Source organism: Metopolophium dirhodum, chromosome 4 (genome assembly GCF_019925205.1).
Source record: "Metopolophium dirhodum isolate CAU chromosome 4, ASM1992520v1, whole genome shotgun sequence".
NCBI lineage: Eukaryota > Metazoa > Arthropoda > Insecta > Hemiptera > Aphididae > Metopolophium > Metopolophium dirhodum.
In genome coordinates this window covers 4,260,638-4,287,440 of record NC_083563.1, presented here as the reverse complement: position 1 = coordinate 4,287,440, position 26,803 = coordinate 4,260,638, and the positions used below count along the sequence as shown (strand labels likewise).

Sequence of the window (26,803 nt, the reverse complement as noted above, 5' to 3'; positions counted from 1 at the left end):
AGACAATGCACAAACGCATTAAAATTTTACAAACCATACAGTTATGTTCTTAAATAATGTTTTGTTTTTAAATTGAATTCCAATGAAATGGTGATAAAAGCAAAGACATAAATGATAAATCCATATATTTTATTGTAAAATATGTTAATGCATATTGCATATATTACGCATTGTTCTATAGTTGAAACAAAAATTAAAAAGAAAAAAATGAAATTGCTATATATGCGTCTACTGTTCTACTTATATGATAATATTCTACTTTATCTTGTGATTTGTGGTTTTTTTTTTTTAAAACGCTACTTTGGTTATAATTTATAATGTTTAAGCACTAACATTGTTATATTCGCCAAAAATATTACACAATAAAGAAAAAATTACAAGTTAATTTCGTAATACATATCATCTCATAAGTATTGGTAATTTTATGTTGGTCATGTCAAATTTAGTGTTTAACGCGATTACTCTTATCGTAAGGGTTTTGAACACAACGATACATTTTAGGTTTAACGTTAAGCCAATATATGTGCCATACATGTGTCAATAAGGTACTAACTTATATTGTGGAGATTTATTAAATAATAATTAAATTAAATGTATTTTGCCATATTGTTTTGATAGATTTCAGTGGGTTTTGTATAAATAAGTAAACTACCATATTAGTATTAAAAGTAGCGTTACCCATTTTGCATGACCTATTTAGCAATATTATGATGTTTTTTCTTTAATGTTAATTTTATTTTTATATCGACTGTTTACGTTATCACATGACGTTCTGAGTGAAGAAAATGGTTTCTGATAGGCGCCGAGCAATCCAATAGTGAATTAGTGACGACAACTTTCGTTGACAATACAAATCCATAAAACGCTCTAATAACATGTATCAGTTCAGACTTTAGAGTGGTATTAAGATATCTTAAAAATAGGTTCACTTTGGTGTGTGTATTTTAAAAATAGTATCCTTACGTATTATTGTTTCGTTGTTTGTTGGTTTTTAGTCAACTCTCCGAACAATGTATTGACAAAATAAAATTAATGTTATCTCAAAACAATTCGAAAATAACCTGAGTAAATAATCAATAGAAAATGTTAGAGCTCGTGAAAATTAATAATACACAAAACGACATAGCCACATAGGTTAATACATATTATGATTAAAAATAGGTATATATTTTAATGTTATAAAATAAAATTGTAAAACATCAGTTGCAAATTGAATTAAAAATTAAAAACCACTAGATAAACAAAAATAATTAAAAGCTTTATATATACTCCGAATAACAACATCAAGAAATACCCGAACGATGTCAGTTCAAAAACGGTGAGGAAGTGGGCAAATGATACTGATGTACGGTAGGGGTCGAGTGGGCGTCACTGTAATAGACTTATGAGGAACTTTGTATTAAATGTTTAAGTTTTTTTACCGAGTGAAAATATGAACAATAAGAAATATAAACACATTTCTATGGTTCATTGTTTTTCTGCGAAGCAAATAAAATATCATGTAACACGATACGTTTCCGTCGATTTTGTCTACAATTTAGAACTCTTCAGAATAATAAACATAATAACTGTATATACTATAGTCAAGAGGTAATATAATATGACCTCACTTAATGAAAAATAATCGTTCAACTTTTTTTAAATATTTTCTTAATATTATTTATAATTAAACTTTTGAAATAATATTATGATAATTTGAAATTTTCAGAGTATGTACCTACTGAAAAATAACTGTAGAAATTAACACGAATAAAATTAAACTATTTTTGGGTTATCCTAAACAAAAAAAATAATATTCTGTAATTTTATTTTCATAATATTATTTATTATTTTAATTAATAATATTGTAGAACACTTAAACGGAATAATAGTATTTTACTGTGGCCATGACAATATTGTCTTAAATCATTTTTTTATGCAAACAAAATTTACGTTTGATAATTTTTACTATGCATAATATTCTGAATAAGCTTATGTGGAATCTTAAAAGTTAAAACTATGGAAATTTATTCTGTCAGACAATTATTAATATATAAGACGGATTCAGTCTGCTATGTAATCACATTAAAATGTTTGTAATAAATATTGTGAAATTGTAAACTTTGGACAAATCGTTTACCATACATTATTCATAAATAAGGTCAATACATTTTCGTTAGTAAGAGAATAATAATTATTCAAAACAATGCTCAACTGTTCAAAGATATATTTTTATAACTTAATTTTTTTAACTTATAACGAGAACAAAAGTTGAATATTATATTATGAATTTGTAAATTATGTTGTAACGCAGGAAGTAACATTATAATTTCATTGAATTAGTAAATTCAAAATTATGGAATGCCAAACTTTACTGATGAAAAATGATACTATCTACAAGCAATTCTACTGAAATAGTTTTGTACATCAAATGGAATTATCATAACATACACATATTTTTATATTATTCATTTAATCAAGTTATGCATAAAATTAAAAAAACTTAATACCTACTTTTATCTTTATAGTATCATGGCGTATGTCGTATAGTAAACAAAGTTTGTCGCATGCCTACGTTCATATAATATCATGTCAAGTTTAAACACATTTAAAAACAATATATTTATGACTCAAATGATGTGTAACTATTTCAGATTTTTCAAATAGGTAAAATCTTTGATAACTAGTATACAAGTTGATTTTTATGACGTAAAACACTAGTAATTTTAAAAACTACAAATGTTTTTGTAAGTTTTTTCTTTGAAGTCGATAGAAAACAAAACTCTTGAGTACCTAAAGTTATCGTAATTTTGATTCTGAGCGGAGCAATGAATGTATTGATTTTACAATAATGTGTGTGTTTTTTTTTTGTGTCTGTCATCACGAATTAAGGCAGTAAAACTGCTTCGATTTTCTTCAACAGTATCTTGTTCGATGGAAAAGTGAATATTGTTGGTGCATTGAGAAAGTCAAAATTTAAAATTCCCAGTAATTTTCAAAAGCACCGTGTAAAACAAAAGATAAATTAAGGAAAAACAGGAATTTTTACGCAAAATCGTTTTTTCACGAAATCGACTTTTTGATGTAACTTTAAAACAAATGACCGTAGATACATGAAATGTTCACTGGTTGTTTATACTTGCATTTTCTATACATGATAAAATTTTCAAAATATTTTAATCCGTTCTGAACTGTAATATAGGTACTAATTATTTATATAAATTCACCAAAATTCTATCTTTAAATGCTCATACAATTTGATTTTGGTTGTACGCTTAACTATTATTTTTAATATAATATATGGTATATATTATCATGTCTGTTAGATGAGCTATATGGTGACCACGAACGTAATAATAGTAATCGTCTAAACACACGTGCATTTCTGTGCTTTGTTAGTATACGCTGTTTTCTCTTGTGATTTCATTTCCATAGTAAAATAGTACCATCAATATTTTATTCAAGCATTTTTGTGCATAAATTCTTCTATAACAAGACCCTGTATTGTCAACTTAAAAAGCTTAAAGGTAAGTTAACTTATCTTACCTAACCTAACTTACAGTTGTCCCTGTTGCATACGCTGAGGGCCGTGGAACAGTATGGCCACCATTACCCTACATTGCAGAAGCATCTGGCCATGTCTAGACTAATAGTATCTGAACCTTATTAATTTATTATAATGTATATTACGCTCAACTTTTGTATATTTTAACTACGTAATCTAATCAACGCACAACACGCTGTGCTACATAGCATTTACACAAACAGGTATCGGAATCAGTAAGTATCTCCAAACATCTTAGCGGAATGCCGATTTTACGGTCAACTATCCTAATTACATACTGTCGTCATGATCGATAGTGAAATGAACATCTCTAAATATACTAAACATAAGTACAAATAATCAACCTGATCGCTTACTCAAATTTAAGACAGCTGATGAATGAAATGTGACTCCGAAAAATAAAATCTTACAAATTCAAACTCCGGCCCCACCCTTTACACTTATTCAAAACAACAAGAAAAACATATTATTTATAATAATTTTCTAACTGGTACGAATTGCTTAAAGGTATTCAGTATCGACCGTTTTTAAGGAGTTATACGCATTTTTCTATGTGCGTGTTGGTCATGTAAATGTGTGCGTAGTAAGTGATCATTAGTGTGAGTGACTGTGAGTAAAATAAATATTAGAGTGCTCCCGCACATATCAATAACGCACTACACGAATATTAATTATTTTGTTATTTTTGGCCAAAGTATCAATCTCTTTCCTGTCGCGTATTAACTAACCTATTTATCCAATACAATTTCTGAAAACAAATTGAATTCGTCATGACCTTTTCTTGAAAGCGATTACATTTTGAAATTAATTTTTCCACTTCAATATTATCAACATATTAGCATAAACAGGTCGAACTTTGAAGGGTTAAGAAGTTAAATTAAAAAAAAAAGCCAAGTTGCTTTAAGTAAATATTATGAAAAATTCCAATATTTTTTTATATTTTTTCCAATATTAACATAAAATACGTCTATATTGGTAGAAAACACAGATAATGATCAAATCTCCTTTATAAAAATGAATCAAACGAAGAAAATCCAGAAGAGCCTGATTTAATGTCAGCAAATAAATGTTTACATTCAGATAAACCTCTATCTAATATTTATGTAAAATAATAAGTGCTCAGTTTTCGAGACTGAGATAATGTGCTGATTGAACTGATTGGTATTGATAATTTAAAGTAAATGAATCTTTCAGTACCTAAAAATACAAACAAAAAACATGAATCCTACTGTAAAATAGTCCAATTGTTAAAAGAAGAAAATACCTTCTCCAAAATATAATATGTCTAGTCATACACGCCATCAAGATTTAAGAATAATACCAATATATGTTGAAGCTTATTTCTTTTATACTAGATTCTAAAATTAAACTACTTCACCATTCCTACCCTCGTATACAAAATGGATCGACCTTTTCCATCCTGGAAAATAATCCAAGACACTTAAGTTACAATGAGGTGTGATCATATAAATTACTTTACCTTTTGAGAGCTGAATTAATTTTTTCCAGTATAACTTCCTGTGCTGAATTAATTTTTAATTTTAATATATTATTATTTTTATTGATTGAACAATATAATAAGTAATGGCCTAAAATTATTACTTTTAACACATTTCCTTAATTTTATCATCAACATTGATCGTTTGGGAATATTTTACGAAAATAATAAAAAAAAAAACAATTATGTACCCCAGAAAATATTGGAATATTGCTCATTCAATCATTAAAATTATTTTCTATACAAATATTCTCAAAAAAAAAATGTGTTCTTCAGATTAATAAATTAAAATTGTATGCAGCATACATTCGAATACTGTAAGAAATGTATTTATTTAAAAAAAATTGTTGTAGTTTTTTAAATGATGAATATCTAACATTAAACTAATCACTCTGTAGATTTTGGGTATAATATTATTATTGTGGAACAAAAACTAGAATTTATCCCAAATTAATAAATGTATAGATAAATACAAATCATTAGACGATATTACTAGGAAACTGTCTTATTTCCAATATATTATTTTGATTTTCATTAATTACTTATCTTAGAAAATTGACAGATAATTTAATTAGCTATGCTTAAAATTTTACAACTGCCGATTAAGCACTATAGTAAACTTTTCATTATTTCTTTAAAACGTATGATACATATTATGCACTAATATTTTTGTATATAATCGTAACAACATGTTGTATTTCTTTTGTAAGGCATGTTTATTAACATAATGTGTTACACAGCATATTTTATAGGCAAAATAGGTACATTACTCTGTTGAAGAACATAATAATAATACGAAAATGCAGTGTAGTTGAAACTGGCTACGTATAATATATTTTATATGCTCTATATTCTGCTTATTAGTTGAGCGTTTTGTAAAATATAACTTATTAGAATGAAAAAAATATATTATAATGTCATATTATATTAAATATTTTCGTTTTTGGAAATAGTACAATATAGTTTTGTTAATTTATTCATAAGAACAGCCATACAGACTATAGAGATCATGATACAATCAGATTCTAAAAAGTATAAATTCTAGAATATATTGTGTGTTTATATGAACTCTGATGAATTCCAACTGTTTGAAATTATTATAAATGCTATTTTTTATAATAAACTTAACCGGGTTTTCAGATATTGTAAATTATTCAATACTTAAGTTGAATATATTTCATAGTAAGTTATCTATATTATAACTAAGACATACAAAATGTCTTCAGTACGATTGTTAGTGATTTTAGTAGAATAATAATACATAATATTATGTTGTGTAATAGTTTCATGAAATTCTCTGTCTTAACCGTCATCAAATACACTCAACAGTCAAAATGTAATTACATAAAATACGCCATTTCCAAACATTATAAGACTTAGAATAAATGGATAAAGCTGTCTCTAAATCCCTAATGAATTATATTTGTAATGAATCTTTAAGTTGTGACCTATAACAAAGTAAATGTTAAACTAAAAACATTCTATTTAAATAATTCTCTCCTAAATTAATTATTTTCAACGAATGTGTCTTAATTTTAACCGAAACCATTACAGAAATTTTAGACGTCAAATCCATAATAAATGTACTGATTGACTGAACATTAAAATATACTTTAAACGGAAATATACTTAATAGAACATAAATATTACACAACACCAATGGATAACAATAATTGTATTGTAAATATTATTAACTACTTCATAAAAAAAATAACAGATCATATTTAAATATTGTTGTTAAATCAATTCAATTATATTTTATTCAAATATTAAATAAATACAATCTGAAAAATTTAAAGATATTTAATTTTACAAGTACCAATTTACGAAAATTAAGAATAGTTGTCAAGTAGATGACATTTGGAAAATTTAAATCTATCTATTTAAGTTTTAAATAAATACCTACAAGCATTCATAAGTTATATGGCATAGTGTTATTTACTACACCAAATATCATTGTTCTTAAATTAAATATCTAGTTAAGTACAAAAATTTTGAAAATTTTAAAGTAAATAATAAAGTTAACAATTTCTTATATTAACTTAAAAAAAATGAATTAGGCACGTAAAATTATGCTAATTAATCAAGTAATATTTCATTTTTTAACATTGTTAACATACGTAGTTTTAATTGTACCTTTTTAAAGATTTAATATTATATTATTATAATGTACGGATATATTAAAATATGAAGTCAATACTCAGGATGAATGGGGGTAACTACACATGACTGTTCAGTAGGTGTCGAATTTACCTAGTAATTAAATACGTCACAGTAATCAATGTGTGATAAATCATTACATACGAAACAGATTCTGAGCTAAGCAGTCCGTCAGCCTATAATACCAAGTATATTTTATGATATATTTGTATTAGGTAAGTACCTAATTCAATTTACTATTATAATAGTATACAGTAATACGGTATAAATAAATAACAACATATTAAAATCAATCTAAATATTTTGAAAAATCTGTTATTGTGTATCCTGTATATAGTATAATATAATAATATAAACATAAAATCTTAAGTTCCCACTATAATAGACTTGAATTACAACAAAATAACTAATATTATGTTTTTTTTGTTTAACTATTTATTTTCGTCCAAATTTGAACTCCATAATATGTAGCTAAACAAAAAATAATATTTTTAAATATTCTTTAGATTATTTTGTTTAGTATGAACTACTTATGAGGAATATTGTATTACATTTTCAAGTCTTCACTATAAAAATTTTAAATTTTAAAAATTTTAACAACCAAAATTATTTTCAAATTTTCGTGATTTTTACGAAATTTCTCAACTGCATATGTCATATTTGAACTCCAAATGCTTACAAAAAATAATTGTTTATATAAATCTTTAATATTGTTCAATAGATATTTATGTACTGTCTGCTGTTTTTACAAAAATAACCCATACGAACCCATAATATAATCAAACTTTCACCACTTTATCAACATTACCTACCGTATTTCATAATAATCTTATGATTAATACATATATTTAATCGTATCATCGTATAGTTATTCGTCTATAATATAATAAAGATGTTTATATTATAAAAATTAATACTGATGATGCATTATGTATATGTTACGAAAAATAACTTAACTTAAAATGTCGGATGATTCGCATTTCACACGATGAAATATTTAACAATTAATAATTACTTTTCATATAACTCATAAGAATATTGATACGTTTTATTGTATGACACACAATATATATTATATAGCGTATATATCGAGAACTATGTTGGAAACCCTTTGTTTTTCGTACTTGGTAATGATATTGGAAGTTAAATAGTTGATTTTTCTTTTATTACTTTTTTTTTTAATTCCACAATGACGTACCTATAGTCTATACATTTTGTTGAATATGTATTATCAGTTTGGTTTTTTGCTTATGACCAAATAACACGCACGGCACGGTGCGGAGGTATTTATATTTAACCTTTTTCGCGATGCCTTCGGCGTAGGTAGTGTTAATTTCTCAACAAACAATCCAGTGTCGGAATAAATATCCGCTTCGACATAATTATCTCATCCACCAGCTTAACCCTAACGCCACCGTCTTATATACCTGGTTAATACGGCCCAAGACTGTATTCACTGTTTACCGCCCGCCCTCCCCCGTACCCCCCTATTCATCTTACGAGCTATGGTGTTATACTTTACTTTCACAAAGAACTTCCGCAAATATGGCCGCTGAATAAACAAAATCGATTCCCGCAACAATGCATACCTGATCTACCTGCACAAATTAAAAGTATGTGTAAACGATGTGTAAGTCTGACCACGATGTCGCGTCGTGTAACTATAATGATAATAATATTATACAGATAATAATTCGGTTGTCACTGATAAGGGTTATTGAATATCACAAAATAATTCATTTTTATTGTGCATAATATTATTATGTTCACTAACCACACAATTATTATTGCCATTGTTGAGAAAACAGAAAGTAATTAGTACACAAATGAAAAGAAGTGTTACAATTATTTTTCTTAGGTATTATATTATTTTTTCAATGCAATATATTACGTGACCTTGGGTTTATATTATTATAATTATTAAATAATTATCAAGATCTACAATGCAGAACATTTACAAAATGCACACATATCAAAAAAACTTGAGTAGATATAAGATATGTATAAATTTAAGATCTGATAATTTAAATGAAAACATATTTATCATGATAAGTGCTGACCTAATTTAAGACTCAATTAATATTAGAAACACGTATTACGATTTATGTTTAGGAAGTTTGAGAGGTATTTCAAGAGTTTGAGTTTTCCGTTTTTAATCTTTTATCATAATTTGTTTGAATGTGATGATTCATCATGTTGGTTTCAAATTAAAAGACAATAGGCTTAATTAACTATCTAAGTTGCGTATTTTATTCACTTCGTAAAAAAACTGACCACACGCTTTTAATAAATTGTATTAGGTATTAGCATTCACAATGTCTGTGGAATGATTAACAATCCGATGAATACGGTTTTTCTTTATTGGTGACTATTGTAGTACCTATCTACCGTCTGGTATAACGGTGTTTATTATATAGCAGGAATGAGAATATTACGATCCCAACAATCAACAACAAAAAAATCATCTGTCCGCACCGTTACCTTTTCTCCAATACGGAAATACAATTTATAAAAGCCCAAGGACATTGTATTCATCCACGATATTTTCGTTCGCTTTTAAAAATATTATAATCCATTATGATTTATAATCTATTCCTCGAAAACATATCAAGTTATCGAATTTTAGGTTTTATATAATTAATGGCCCTTTGAATATAGAAAAATAATTTTACAAGACCTAAGTTAATTGTAATAATATTTTCATTGTATTAATTGTTAATAATTGTTCAATAAATAAATAGATAACATTACCATAGGTAAATTAAAAACGTATTAAATGCCTATTAGGAGGCACCTATGTATAACTGAAGACTGAAGTCTTAAAGTAAATGTTTTGATATTAATTTCTGTTTGTACAACGACATCAGTGGAATGTCTGTGTATCACAGAAGTTATACTTTTTTCAAATTATAATATATATTTTGTATATTTTTTTAACAATATAATTTAAAGTTTAAAAATTAAATTCAAATTTAAATATTTAAATACAAATTATTTTTATTTTTTTACTTTTGGACATCTTATCAGACAATTTAAATCGATCAATCAAACACGATCGACGGATTTCTATTACCCAAGTCCCTTTTAAAACGTTTCTTCTTTTATTTAGAATATATATGTGTATATAACGCCGATCATCAATCTAGTTTCCAAAAACTTGACTACAAAACACCGTGTTAAATTTTTCAAACTTTAAGATTTCTTGTAGCTATTGCACATGGACTAGGTATGAAGGGTTCCTATTTTTCTTCGTCAACCGAAGACTATAATACTACATACCAGTATGGCTTCGGAGAATTCAAATGGAGGGATAATATATACATTATTTTCATTATGCTCTTTATTTAGTTAGTGGCTATCGATAAAATATTTTCTAGAACGAACAAAAGTTATTCGAATATTATACTTTCACCATAGAATATGGGAATAAAGTTATCATTATTTTCATTTTTAAACAATTTCCCATGCCATGCTAAAAGTAATAACAGTTAATCATTATTTTACTACATTTAATATAAATTACATATTATGACCAAATATAACCAAGAAATCTTCAATGAAATAAAACTATGATAAATTGATAATATGTGAAGGAATATTTGAGTACCAGATAAGAAATATGTTTAATTTATAATATATTATACTAATATTAAAATTTAGAAAATTCATTCAGAAAGACTTATAATATGATGGACGTTTTATTATTTTTACATAAAAATATACCACAAAACAAATTTTGATTTAGCTATACATGAGTGAAATGGTTTAATGGTTCAATATTTTAGTAATAAATTATTAACAAAATAAACATTCATTTCATTTTATAAATAGTTGTTCTGTTATAATACTATAGTAGGTTAGGTTAGGTTAGGTTAGTACATTAAAATGTTTTAAATATATATAAATTATATACAATTTATCTTAATATCTTATCGCGTTTTAAAAAATCTGAACAATAAAAAAGAAACCACATATTTTTTTCTTTTAAACTAATCCAATTAAATTTTGTGTAAACTATTTTATTGTGGTCTTTAACCCTGCACTTGTCTATATAAATTTTTTTTTAATACTACCATTTTTGATAGTTCATAAAATAAAAAAATAATTGTTTTAAATATAATAATTAGGTAATGTACTTAGTGAGATATTTAATTTCAAAACTTAATACCTATAGATACAATTTCTATAAAAATGCCACAAATATTAAAAAATATAGATTCTATAAAAATAACTTTTACGTGTTATTGTGTATAAACCTGCTTAAATAAAACCAACGAGGGAGGATAATCTATAATTTGATGAATATTAATAAAATAAATAACCCGATAAGAAATTATAAATGTATTAGGTACTTAAAACGTACACAGGTAGTGTACTAGTGTTCACTGTAATAATAAAAATAATATAGTGTGGTACACTCAACTGCGTAAATGCTCCGAGTGTTCGTATCGGTCGGTGTTGTTAGCTCCCGGATGGGTGACCACCAGGGATTTTTACAAATCTACAAATCCTTGCCTCATATACGAACGTGTTTCAACCAACCGTTCCAACCGTTCCCTCCCGCTACAAACACAAAAAAAACAGCTAATGGCCATAGTTTCCGGGCTTAAGCTCAAAAAAAAAAAAATAATAATAATAATACAAAGTAAAAACCTTGCCACACATACACATGTTTTTTACCCACCGTAACAACACCTTACCGCACCAACCTTACCAACCACAGTTCATAATCCTTACAACAGCTAATGGCCCTAGTCGCAGGGCTTCAGTTCAATACAAAAAAAAAACTATTTCAAGTAATGTATTATATAATATTATGTAAAGTTGAAGTTATGCTTTTTATAATATGTTATAAGTTATAACTAATATCTTGAAAGTACCATAGTAAATATGTTTTTAAAAAACACTTCTTAGTATTTTGTAAAACAGCAATGATTATATGACCTAATACAAACATAACCTGAACGGCTGAACTGGGAACTATGTGGGAATAGAATGTAAACTATTAGCCAAGTAGCCGATTTAATTGAGACCCATACGAAAATTAAAAATCAGTGCTCCATAATTATTTGGAAAATTGGTGAAAAACTCAATAATTTCTTGATTACGTCAAAAATTAAATGCTGTTCGATATTTTAATCCATTATGTGTTTGTAATTTAGCCAAACGATATATAATAAGTGTTGTGGTGGTGCTTTTAACGTTTTAACACAACTATAATATGAACGATTGAAAACGTTGGATAATATATTATTGTTAGGTATTATAATAAAAATACATAACGAATTACAAACTAAGAGGAAAAAAAATTTAATTTTTATCAAGTAAGTAAACAGCTAATACCGCCGTTTATGTACGCGGTGTGAATCAGTATATATGTATACTCTGTAGTTACGAGTATGGGTGTATATTATATTATATTATTATCCCACGTTTTATGGGGCTTATAAATACATATATAGCTTATTATATACATATGTATATAAATGATTTTTTCGATCGTAAAGCGAGATATATTAAACGTATTAGAGCAAACATGGTAATATTGTATGTATAAATATATTTTATACTTTTAAGACTACAGATTATTGATGAGCCTAAACATTGTAGATTTCCTATTTTAATTTGTTTCGTTGTTATACTTTTTTTTATAAAACATAACCTTATGAAACAAAAATAAACATTATTTTAACAAAATTTATGTGATAGTGGTATTTATGTGATATAGAATAAGATTTTCGGTATCGTCTTTTTTTTTTTTGGTGTAATAAACAACAAATTATATTGGGACTGTAATAATATACCTACTGTAAATTTGGTAATTTTAAAAATTTTATTCGTTTTAACGTGTATTAATTTATTTAGACATAGGCCTTAGACATGACAATACCTGACTATTCTGATACATCAAACAGGCATTACATTACTATAATATACGCATATGCGCCATATTAGTCAATGATAAGTTGGTAATGGTAAGTTAATCAATGATAATTGTTGTATTATTTAATAATTAATATGCCTAACTTAACCTGGTCATGAAATTACCAAATGTATTCATACATATCGGATACTTTATAGTTCTTAAGTAATAGTCCTATATTAACGGTTTTTAATAGATGTATACATGTTGAAGAAATATATTAAGATATAATTCTTATCTAAACCATCGTTTTTGTATTTAAGTAGACTTTAAAGAATATAATATGTGTGTTTTCGTTCTTTTCATAGATTTTAAGAAGGCTTATGATAGCATCCATAGAGAAAGCTTAATAAACATCTTGAGAGAATTCCATTTTCAGGACAAGCTTATAAAACTGATTGGGATAAGCATTTTGGAAACATTTGTCAAAGTCAAGGTTGGAAATACAAACTCAGACCCAATTTTAGTTAAATCGGGATTAAGACAGGGAGACGCTATGTCACCAATCTTATTTAATATAGTAGTAGAGAAAGTTGTAAGAGAGATGAATATTACACCGCAAGAAGGAGTTAAATTCCAGGAATCGTCCATAGGACTTCTGGCTTATGCAGATGATCTGGTGATCATGGAGGATTCACAAGACGGACTAAAAGGTTTATTAAACCGGCTGGAGAAAGCAGCACTGAAAGTTGGACTCCATATCAATGAGGACAAAACGGAATATATGGTAGTAGGAAGACGAGACACTATAAGATTATATCCAACTCTTAACATCAACAACCGAAATTTCAAAAGAACAAGACAATTTAAGTACCTAGGATCCATACTTTCAGAGAAAAATGAAATCGAAATAGAAATAGGAGCAAGAATTCAGTCCAGGAAATAAATGCCTTATTATGGTCTTGCGAAATTACTGGGATCAAGATCACTTTCAAGAGAGTTAAAATTACAATTATACTTCACATTAATACGACCTGTTATTACTTATGGAGCTGAGGCGTGGCCATTAAGGAAAAGTGATGAAAGAAAACTCTTAGTTCTGGAAAGAAAAATACCGATGAAGATCTTTGGACCAGTAAAAGACATGCTTAGTGGGGAATGGAGAATAAGGAAAAATGATGAACTAGAGACACTCTTTCATAAACCCAGTATACTCGAAACAATAAAGAACAAAAGATTGCTTTGGGCTGAGCATGCCTGGCGTAGTCAAAACCCACTCATACGTATGGTACTGGAGGAGAACCCTAATGGAAAAAGACCGCTGGGAAGACCACGTCGGAGATGGGAGGACGGAGTTAGGGATGACGTGAAAGCATTAGGTGGAGGAGAAGATTGGAGATTACAGGCATCGAATAGAGAAAACTGGAGGCAAGGATGTATGTCGGGATGGTCCTAGTGGCCGAGTTTACCGAAGAAAGAAAGAAGAATATGTGTGTTTATAACGACATAAAACATTTGTTCATTAGTTATTAAAGATAAATTATTTGAAAATAAAATCATATAAAACAATAAATTATGGCAATGAAATAAGTAGTTAGGTACCTAAACCTAAGTAAACGAAAAGAAAATAGGAAACATAAAATCCAATTTGCATTTTAGATGTAAACAGATATTCTATCTGTGTGGTATTATTGACCCAAGTCACAAATCCGATAACCGTTTTGCCTGGACCATTAACTCCAAAAGTATTATAAAAACCATTAGGTAGGTATATAAAAACTAAATACAAATCGTTCTAAAGGTATGCGTAATATATTGCGATAGTAAGACATTTGATTGAGTAAATAATACGATTTTATGTGAATTTTGATTGAATACATTTTCATGTTCATTGTTTTTATCTTACGTGTTAATCGGTTATATGCATACAAATATGCACTTGGAATATATATATATATATTTAATTATTCAATTACATTTTAGGTACTGTTTTAAAATTAATAATATACATGCAAATTTATTTTTGGTATTTTCAAAGTTATCTCACTAACCTATTACAGCTACTGATATTTGGAAATACAATGCCAATAACAGACGTGGATACGCACTCAGGTCCAATTTGTAATCATAAACCAAGGGGTGCAACACTCTTGGATGACCTAGACATCGAATGACTCATAAATAAATATATATATATTATATATGTATAATGTATATATATAAAAAATAGACACTTATCTTTCAATTATGCATATTATATATATTAAATTCAATATTCAAATATTTTGCATTATATATTTCCACAATAATTTATAAATCGATTGGTTTATAACCGTCTACGATCGACGCATAGATCAAATAATGAATATTATTATAGGGTGTTTTGGTAATTTTGGTACCTACATAACAACTTTAAAGTGATAAATTATTCTATTTACTTAGATAATAATTATAAGATTGAATATAGGTATATGTACTTATGAATTTATGACAAGAGTTTATGATAATGGTTTTACAAAAAATTTAAATATATATAATATATTATTTAATCTAGTACCTACTATTATTATACTAAGAAAACGTTCACAAATTTCTAAATGCCAATATAATATTATAAATAACTATAATTTTAAAATCATCATAACTTCCATTATACTTAGATATTAGATCCGATATTATCTTCAAGACCTGTACTTCGTACATAGAGTTAAGTAACTCAAAAAACTACTCGTTTGAACTTTAATTTACATACATCAATATTTGACAATCAAAATACATCTGCTTAATAGTTCACATGAAAAATTTGGTCCCTAAGTATACTTAAACTTTGATAGAACTTTGAACTAAATTCTTAATATTAAAGCATAATAGGGGTAAATTAGATGAATCACTCTTCATATAGAGAAAATAGAGTAATAGAATAAAATAACTACCGTATAGCTGCGCAGTTGTTAATAATTGTCAAAACCTAATGTAATCATTGCCGAAACAAATATTTTTCCAGAGAATCTTAATGCAATTAGGATGGAATACATCTGCTGGTTTGGAACTTTAAGTTATTATATTTTATTATTAAACAGTGAAATATAATTTATTTTTTTTTTGGATAGAATTGTAAAATTGTATTTGTTATTTTTAAGACGTACAAAAATGATTTATATTAATCTAAATACCATTTTGTAATAATTCATGTGTTTTAAAGTGAACGTTTATTTTTAATTTATACCGTCATGACTCGGAAAATAATTATACATTTGCAAAAGTAGGATTAAGTTCTTTCCAATTGTAAAGAATAAACTTAAGTGTTTTCTGCTTGAAATAGCAGCTTAGTTTTTATGTAATACAAATATGAATATGGTTTATTTTAAATTTATATTCACAAAAACATAGTAAACAAGTTGAGTATATTAAACTAAAATTGAATAGAGTTTGCTTCAGAATAAGTAATGAACCTCAACCTTAGCTATGAGTTATGCATATAATGTTGTAACTATTATATATTATATTTAAAACATTGTAGATCGACATTATGATATACAGTATTATACTATTTATATTTTAATTATACCTACATAACATTAAATGAAAATATATTTATTTTAAATAAATTTCAAAAATATCAATTATATTTTGGATTATCAATGTGCCAAATATTCTCAATACTATCAAGTAACAGAATAAATATTATAGATTGGAAAAAATCCTTGGCTGAACAAATATAACAAATGAATACAGTTATTTAAAAAGACATTACAGAAGACATTTTAAAATTTGTAAAATACAAATAATATGCAACGAGACAAGCTAGAAATATTAACAACATTGATGTTAAGATGGTCGTTATTGTGCTTGCAGGGAATAAACATACATTCCTTGAAAATGATTTAACCAATAAAGCCACATTATTTAATTTGAACTTTAGACATTCATTTTTCAGCATTAGTTTAAATCACGTAACCTATTCTGACAGTCAAGATCCAGTGAGTGCCGTTAGAACGGACCTATAGTGATAATCCTATTAAAACATTGCTTTAGTTACTCTTGACACCTGTCTTTTCAACCCATTAGAACATCAAATGGCTTAATCCAAATGGAAAAAAATCTAATAGAATGTGCAATGACAGAAATTTTAGTATTAACTACTTATAGTATTTATTATTAGTAGGTATTAAACAAATTGTTATACATTATCATGTTATAAAATTTATCATTTGGGCTAATAACGTAATATTATTATAAGTTCTAACCAACTTTACACTAATATTATAATCAACATTGAACATAGTAAAATATTTGAAATCTATAGATGCACTAAATTATAAACATTATTAAAAAAAAAAAAATCATTAAATAATAAATAATTGTCAACATTGCCATAAAATTAAAAAATATTATTCTATAGGTACTATAATAAATTACCAATACCTACTCATACATATTATTAAGTATGTATACAATTGTAAGTCAGGCACTTCATATAGTTCATACATTGTCAAGTTGAAATGTATAAGTAAATGATATATGTTTATTAATAACAATTTCATCTAGATAAAGTATAAAACAAAATATATTGGAAAGTTCAACTTTAATAGTGATTCACTTGAAATGGCATAATTACAAACTGAAATACGTGTGTTATGAATAGTATGTTATCATTTGGTGACATTATTATTGTGCACCAAAACTAAGTCCGACCTTAACAATTTATGTAACTTATAATTTTAATAATTTTCAAATAATTATGTCCTCGTAGAACTTCTATATCTGAACGTTATCTTCAACATAATTTTACTAATTTTCGGTTATCAGTTATTTCCGTAAATTATCTACGTAGATTTATGATAAAGCTCAAGTCTCTGACCAATGGTCACCGTATACATTTCGTTTATAATAAATACGTAATTAACTATCGTTTATATCGAGTTTAGTTAAGTCGACATAGTATTATACAGAAACATAAAATGTGGAGTTATATCAGTGTACCTATATAAGTTCAAGGGTAAATCAGCATCGGTGTACGCTTTGTGAACTAATTCAACCAAGATGGGCAATCTGCCCTCTGAAAGTCTAGAATGCTCTCTAAATGTTTCTGATATCTCAAAAAACGATCTCTTAAATATTTTCGTTAAAATCGGTCGAGTTATTTTTGAGTATATAAACTACAAACATACGGATATTGACTTTTGATGTACCTACATTTGAATAACAAATAATAAATTCAATATTATATTCTTTGATTTAAAAAAAAAAATTCATAGTAATTGTATTCTATTTCTGTAACCAATGGAAACTCTACTAATAAATAAAAAAAAATGCTCAATTTTCGTGGGCTATAACGAAATTATTCATGCTTAGGCTCACATTGTGAGACACCCTATGGCCTATGATAGCCTTCAGTACTATCATCAAAGATACTTACGCATTATATAAGCTCCATAAAAAAAAAAAATTTTGATTTAATTAGACTGGTACAACTAGACACTGAGTTAAAAAAAAAATTATAAAATGGGCAGATATATTTATGATATAATACTATATTATACATCTTAACTTACATTAATCCACAATTTAGGTACAGTTAATAAATTAAAATTATATAACGTAATCCAAATTTTTTTTTGTGGTTTCGTGACTGTTTAAAATAATAATTAGGTAAGTAAAGTTAATTAATATGATATTAAAAATTTTTCACAATTTCGATTGTTTCCCGCTAAACTAAAAACTTTTCAAGAATGCGACCATCTTTGATGCGGAGAAGAAGAAACCAATACGAATACTTTTTATCTAGTCACATATTATTCGTTTAGGTTTTGGATTCAGTCGATTCAAGAGAATTGAAACAATGGAAATATTGAAATATTGAAATATAAAACGTGTATTCATAATCCAAAATTCCATATTTTTAAAACGTATATAGTATTACATTCTAAATTCTTACTATAATAATGACGAGTAATGTACTAATGTGCATTTTTCTTTACTTTTATTTTTATTGGTGATTTAACTATACTAATAATTAATAATATTATAGAATAATAACTGTCACAAACTTTCAGTAAAACAAATATACATGTAAATAATATATAAATATACATTTGAAATTAACATAAAGTTAAGTGTTTTAAGTTAAATACAACTATAAAGGTATTAAAATGCTGTTGCATAAGTATAAAATACAAAGCGCTCACATATATTGTATACATATGGATTTTAAGTAGGTACGTACAACGATGCGTTGACAATTAGTGACGTGTTATTTATATTATAATAACAAAAAATACTTTATACTCAATTTGAATTCAAGAAAATTACATTCCATTCTTCGTGTTTTTTTCCCAACAGGTATGTAATATGTATAATATATTTTTGTACGACTGATTGTGCTGTTAATTATAACTCATTAATAAAAATATTTTATTGTAAGATAATTATTTTTTGCTCGATAAAAAAAAATAATAATGAACACGCATATTATAATGTAATATTATAACCACTAACCATACAACAATATAAACAAATTCTATATAATGACCAGTGTTATAATAAAATAATTAATAATTGGATATAATTTAAAGTTTAGTTTTATTTTTTTGTTTATGAATAGAGTAGGGCGTAGGAGCCTATTAATCTTACTATTTTTTTTTTCCAATTCAGTTGTTATTATTGATGCTTTGAGTACACGCTCCATTATAGTGACCCACCCAACTCTCAAAATGCATTACTGTTTGATATTTAATATTTTAAACACATACTTAAACTTGTAAACTGGATTCGCTGATCGTTTAAAAACATATTACAAACATATCCGATCAGATTTTAAGTACTTACATAAAACAAATTTTTTTACACTTACCTAACGTGGGTTAAACTTCTACATAATGAGCGGCTTTGTATACTAATTGCGCTTGGATAATTATTCAACAATGATCTTTGTGTAGCCACCAAACGAGTAGACAGCAATTTTCTGAAAAATAAGAATGAAAGTAAGTAAATAAAAACATTAAACATGCAAAGAAATACAATACATAATATTAATGCTACCTATCTTAAAGCTTTTATTAATTTTAAGATGTTTAACTATTTTTATAATTTTTATAATTTTTATATTAACTATATTATTAACTATAAAACTATCCTTTTTTTCATCAATAATATGTATTTTAAGCTAATCAAAGAAAATAAATTGTTACTCCATCCACTTTTTTTTTTGAAAATATAATACATTTAAATTTTTGTCTAACTTGCTAAATTTGTATTATAAACATATAAAAAGTCTATTTAATTATATTCCTTATAATATTATATTTTATTAATTAATAATAATATATTCTATGCTATTGTATATAATTTAACGTAAATTAATATTATTTTTAAGATGGAACTGAAAAAAATTATTAGGTAGGTATGTAATAACTAATAAGTAACAACATGTATATTAGAATATATAGTTTTAGTTGGGGATCCTAAATCAAAATTTTAAAACATCAATGTTCGAATATCGTTTAAAGCCGTAAAAATTTCTTTTTAATATTACCTTCACATGTATTATACATATTTTATTGTTTGATTTAAGGAAGTACCTATATCTTTCGAGAGAATATTGTATTATACATTCAATTCGCATTACGATGATAATATATCTTGAGGAAAACTGTAATATCTTATTCCAATGCGTATTCAACTATAACATGATATTAGTGTAGGTTATCTATACGAACAGTCTGGAAAAAATACTACAGATTCTATGCATAACTATTTTATAGACAACTTAGAGATATTACTATTTTACCCAAGATGTAATTTCATTGATAAAATTACAGGCAAAATGTAAAAAAGGTCCCGTTTGTAAAGCCAAACTTACCCATAGTGCGTAATATTTTAATAAAAGTTATATATATATAGTTATATAGGTATACAGAGAGTTTGAATGCCCATGATAGACTATATCGCCAACAAACAATATTGTTGCATACATTTCTACGGTTTAATTATTTTTTAATGATTGAGGTGCTCTCTTTACAGCAAATATTAAAAAATAAACACAGAAAGTACCTAAATAAAACTAGCTGTTATAGTTTCTGAAAAATCAAAATTTTTTTATGATTAATATAAATATTTTTAAATTTTACTAACAAAATATAATATGTTAAACGAATCTCGATTTTACGTCAGTTAAAATGATACTTAATAGTTTAATTTTATTAGTTTATATTTTAGGGCCTTCAACCGTATTAGTCATGTCGCTTTAATAAAGGTCTTTTGAAAATGAGCGATCCGCACTAATATCTTGGTATTCATCTTATCTCACGGATAGGAAACAATTGGTCAAATTTCGTGGCTTAAAATCTAAAGTTGTTGACATTCCGTCTGTTCCCAAGAGTGGACACCTGTCTCATCTTCTTTTTGATCTGTTTGTTAACGGCATAAAAAAACACAGTTAGCTGCTAATTTTTGCAAATGATATTAAATAATTTCTGTAATTTAATTGAATCCATGACAGCCTGTTCCTCCAAAAAGATTTAAACTCGGTAGTCATTTGGTCATGCGCGTATGTATTATTCCTCAATTTGTCTTTATGTTCCTCAATGCATTTTTATAGGGCTATTAAACCATTCCAATTTGCCTATTTCATTAATGGTGTACGTCTTATTACGTGTAATATGATTAAGAATCTCGGTATAACCTTCGATTCAAAGTTGACCTTCCATAATCACATTAATAATATACTTGTACAGCTATAAAAAGTAAAAACATCAGGATATATGAAGCCCGTATGTATTATTAAACTTCAAGTTCACCACTTATCTTAAAGTGCTTTACTTCTAGGTTATCTGATATATTATTGAGTATGGTATAATAATCTAGAGCCCTCATACAGTTGGGTGATAGTCTTCAAATTTATTAAAAGAAATTCATCACAAAAAAATAAAAGGTTGTATTATTGGGTATCTGTACCAGGTGTTGAAAATGTATAAAATGCTAATTCAGAAACTGGCTAAGTGTTAAGCAATAAAAATAAAAGAGCATTGTTGCTCATGAATTATAGAGAAAGAGTAGAACTAGCTACAATGTAGATAATACCTATCTTAATATTATAATATCACAACTTTTATAGGCTGACTTTTTTTTATAAGTGGTCTTTAACTTGACAGCTGCCCTTATTTAAATAGTTAGATTTTTGATGATGATATTTTTATTTGTAAATCCCTAAATATCTATGTATCATTATTTTCATTAATTATTATCGATTATACCTGCCAAAATTATTTTCATTTTTAATTACTTGTTAAGCCACTGTAATTGGGCTACGTCCCTTATACCAACATAACACAACTTTAAACTTCAGCTATTAGTATCAGATTTGCATGTTTTCTAAGTTTAAATTTAAATCATTAATACATCAGTGTACATTAAATTGTATTAGATATAACAAAATTAATTTAAAATAAATTACAGTTTTTAATAATATATTTAAAAACTATGTTTGTGATTTATTTGTGTTGAAATGAATTTATACAATTATATTACGATTATCGTCAATACTTGGACTATGATTGATTTTCAGTTATAGGTACCTAAATTCTTTACATTGATTTATCTTATTACCTATGTGGAATCAAAAATATTTATAATATGTTGTATTTAAATTTAAAGCTATTTAAATAATAAATGAGTAGTACCTAGTACGTTTTAAAAAAATAAGCCCCCTTAATGCTCACTCAAACTCTTTTACATGCATTTTTCATACTAATGCCTGAGTAACTAAAATTATACATGTCGTTATAATATTATATTATAACTACTGAATCAATCCAAGAAGAGAAACGTCTTAAATACAATTTCGTAATCACCTTTTGAAGATTTTTAAGTACCCAAAAACGCCAAGCTTTCACAGAAAAAAACAACATTCTAAAACAGTAATAATGGAAAAAAGTATTTTTATTCTCAATAACATAGCGTAATAAATGAATTGTACAAAATATATATATTAATAAATAAGACAGTCAAATAAAATGAATTAAACTTTGTAGAACCGGCTATAATAGTAGATACAAGCTGGTTCAATAGTAATTCAATAATTTGTAAATGTAATAATACGATTGTTACAAAATGTTATTTTGGTATACTATAACGTAGATACTCACACTGTCATTATGACATATAATATGAATAAATGATTGATATTATTGAATAAATGATATTTGAAGTGCACAGTGCCTTTTATATTTAATGAAATAACGCGGTATCTGTAGATTCCTATTGAGTTATTGGTTTGGTTGAACTTTTAACGTATCTACATAACTCATAGTATTATTACTACATTTAATTCTTCTAAATTGTATTAAACACAGTAGCGAACAAATTAGTATCTCCATTTAAAAATATCCATTAAATTTCATAATAATCAAAATGTGGACGATTTATGTTCATTTTTTAAAAATAAAATCAACTGGAATTGTTAAATGTTAATCATATTAAGAACATTTTGAAAGTCTATTCAAATAAAAAGTTCATACAATAACATTTATCTGTATATGAATTTGCATTTGTAAATTACACAGAAATATGCAAATGAATTAATTTTAAAATAAAAATGTGATTGATTATCATTCCGTTAATAATAAAATACTATGTAAAAACAATAAATTGATAACCATAATATACAAAAAATACACCCGGTAATAAAAATGTCAAACATGTTAGAATAATTTATAACAATATTTCTTATATTATTCGTTATTTATTTATTTATTAAAGTTTTGTTTCAATATCACCATATTATTATATTACTTTCATTTATTAGTATTACCTACTAATATTACTTATGTTGAAAAAATTGATTTAGTCAACTAAACCAGACTACATCACAATAGTATTCGTAGTTTATTATAAAACCTTTTTGCTGTTACTAGTTAAGTTCATGATGAATTATAACGTTCTTATGTTTTCTTTTAAATATTTGTGAGAAAACATAAAATACAATTTATATTTTAAAATGTTAATTAAATGGCTTTGGTTTTAGTTGTAAATTCCTATGAACATTAAACTCTGAACAATTTGCTTTTCATAAATGTAATATTCAAATAATGATACAAAACACTTGTTATCTGCATCATAAATGTATAATAAATTAAATAGAGCTTAAATAAATCAAAGGTCTGAGAATAATAATAAACACTACAGTTTCTAACATCAAGTGAAGATTTCTTATGTGTAATATCCTCAATTGAACAAAGGAACATCTACTTTCTATATCAACTACTAAGTCCCATGTGGTAACTTAACGCTCTCGTCGAGTACCAATAAAATTTAAATTCTATATCAAATATTAAAACTTAAGCTTTAGTTTAAAAATTTGTTTCCATGGCCCCATGAAAAATAACTGATTTTAATGAAAACAAAATATCTTACAGGATTATACATAGGTAGTTGGAATAAAAATATTTTGAATACCTTAATTCTTCTGAAATCTACCTCGATGTAGATATTAGATAGACTGTATAAGGAATGTATATTATATACATTTCCATTTTAAAATTAAATACAATTTGACAATTTCACTTTAAAATGTATAATCTTAAGCCAAATAATTTCTTTACTTGTTTATTAGCTCTATACCTCTATGTAATAATTGTATACCAATTTCAAAGGTATTGAGTATAGGTCAGGTATAGTAGGTGCATAACCAATATGTTGATTCTTGAACACATTAAAGATGTTTTTAAAAAAAAATAATATTTTATGTTGATTTAAAAGCAATGATGTGTGTGTTTACACATTTAATAAGTTTAAATTAATATACATGACTGAAATGACAGTTTAATTTTATTATACTTGTGCAAAAATGTAAAATAAAAAAAAAAGTACAAGTTATAAAAAATAATGATAAAACGTACATGGTTCTCTATTATATGAGATAAAAATGGGGGTTTAATAAAAGGGTACTATTGCATCTCTCTTTTTTTATTTTTAAATTTCACTAGGTATTCAAATAAATCACCAGATAATATTAATATAATAAACTAAAACAATTGCATCTTAATATATAAAACAATTTATAGCATAATAAAAATGTGTTTATGTTCGTATTTAAAACGGGTTTTAATTTTTTTTTTTTAATCTAACAGTTTGCTTTATATTATTTTATCTTACATTAGAGAAGTTGAAATGTGGAATAGTATAAAATGCAATATCCGCAGTTCATTTGACAGGCATGTGTGTTCACGTGGTAAGACGGTCATAAAAAATGCATTACCTTTGAAACGCGAAAAACCTCGAAGAAAATATGTAATCGTGCAAAACCTTAATATTTTATGACATTGCAACTGGTACACAATAAATCAGTCGAAGCTAAAAACTTTTTATAATTTAAATAAAATGTCTACAGAAAGCAAATCGCTAATATTTTGTAATTAAATTATGGCGGGGTACCCATACTCAGCGTAATGAAACGCACCTAACCTAGCATTGTAAAATTGAATAACTATTTGTATTTTGAATCATGGAATTGCAACCGTAATTAGATGTAAAATATATTATCAAACCAATGTAAATTATTACAATGTTTATAAATATTATGATCGTACAACGATGATAACCGATTAACGATGGCTAAATTACAGTCCAACAACTATGTTGATTCTAAAATATCATTTTTAGGCCAATGCCCACTGAATAAAGAATTTAGTTATTATTGTATTTTAATACAGGTATATTGGTATTATGTATGTTTGTATATTATGTACATTTAAAAATTGTAATAATTTATCAATTTAAAATAAATATTTAACTTCTAAACACAATGAAACTCAACTTGATGTTTCTATAAAATTATCAATTAAATTTTTTTCAACAGTCACTTTTGATTTGTAGAACTTGCGTGCGCTAGCCCGTTGATTTCAATATTTCATAGAGCCTATAAGTATTATTTACGTAGATGTTTACTTCTAGTAGTTTTTCGTTCTACATGATGATAATAGTTATTTTAGTTTCATGAGTTATGATCAATGCTGAAAATGAAAAATAGAAGAAAAGCGAATGATAAGCAATGATTGCGATATAATTGCACGGACGTTGCCGTGCGGTAAAGCCGGGCGGCGAGCACTGCTTGGGGTGATTTTAATTACGATGAGAAACCCTTCTGGTGGTCGGTTTCCCCAGTGATCGTGGCCCGAATCGAGCGGGATAGCTTTTGTTTTGCCACCAAATTGAATTCCGAACATTATAACCTCCGCTGGCGCTGGTGACCTCCCCTCCTCCTGCCAACGGTATCCTAGGATCGAAACACGTTATGGATATACATTTTCGGTTGGTTATGTTCTTACGGATTATTATTTTATTTGAAATAGGTACGACAAACCATTAAGATTGTGAATTCTATATATAAATCATTGAGGTTTAAGCAGTAAAAAAAATTCAATAAATAATAATAATTAAGTTTTAGGCATAATATTACCACCATATATGTATGATAATAACTTCTGTATAAAATCTATAAACAAGGTTTGTGTTTTTTAAGGCACCCAGTAATCAAACGAATGTCAAACAAATTCTATTAAAATGAAAAATATTAAGCCAAAAGGAAGTAATAATTAATACGTTAATTTCCCTCAGATTTGGTATTTTAAATTTTAATTTCGAGTCAAGTAGCGATCATTGAAGGCTTCTGCAGGTGGTCGGAAACGCCGCTAATACTCCGGACATCGTTATAGCACAACGCAACAGTGCTGCAGATTAT

General features: G+C 26.4%; 1 protein-coding gene across 2 annotated transcripts in view; it reads right to left on the bottom strand.

Moving 5' to 3' along the window:
* LOC132943202 (5-hydroxytryptamine receptor 1-like) overlaps positions 1–26,803 on the bottom strand; it is a 234,726-nt gene that overhangs the window by 83,236 nt on the left and 124,687 nt on the right. The window contains exons 3-4 of one of the 2 annotated variants that reach the window (XM_061012077.1): positions 19,919–20,029; positions 15,117–15,224 (exon numbers count right to left, since the gene is read on the bottom strand). The gene's annotated coding sequence lies outside the window, so the exon portion shown is untranslated. The remainder of the gene's footprint in view (positions 1–15,116; positions 15,225–19,918; positions 20,030–26,803) is intronic. The other variant, XM_061012076.1, reaches the window with a different exon arrangement.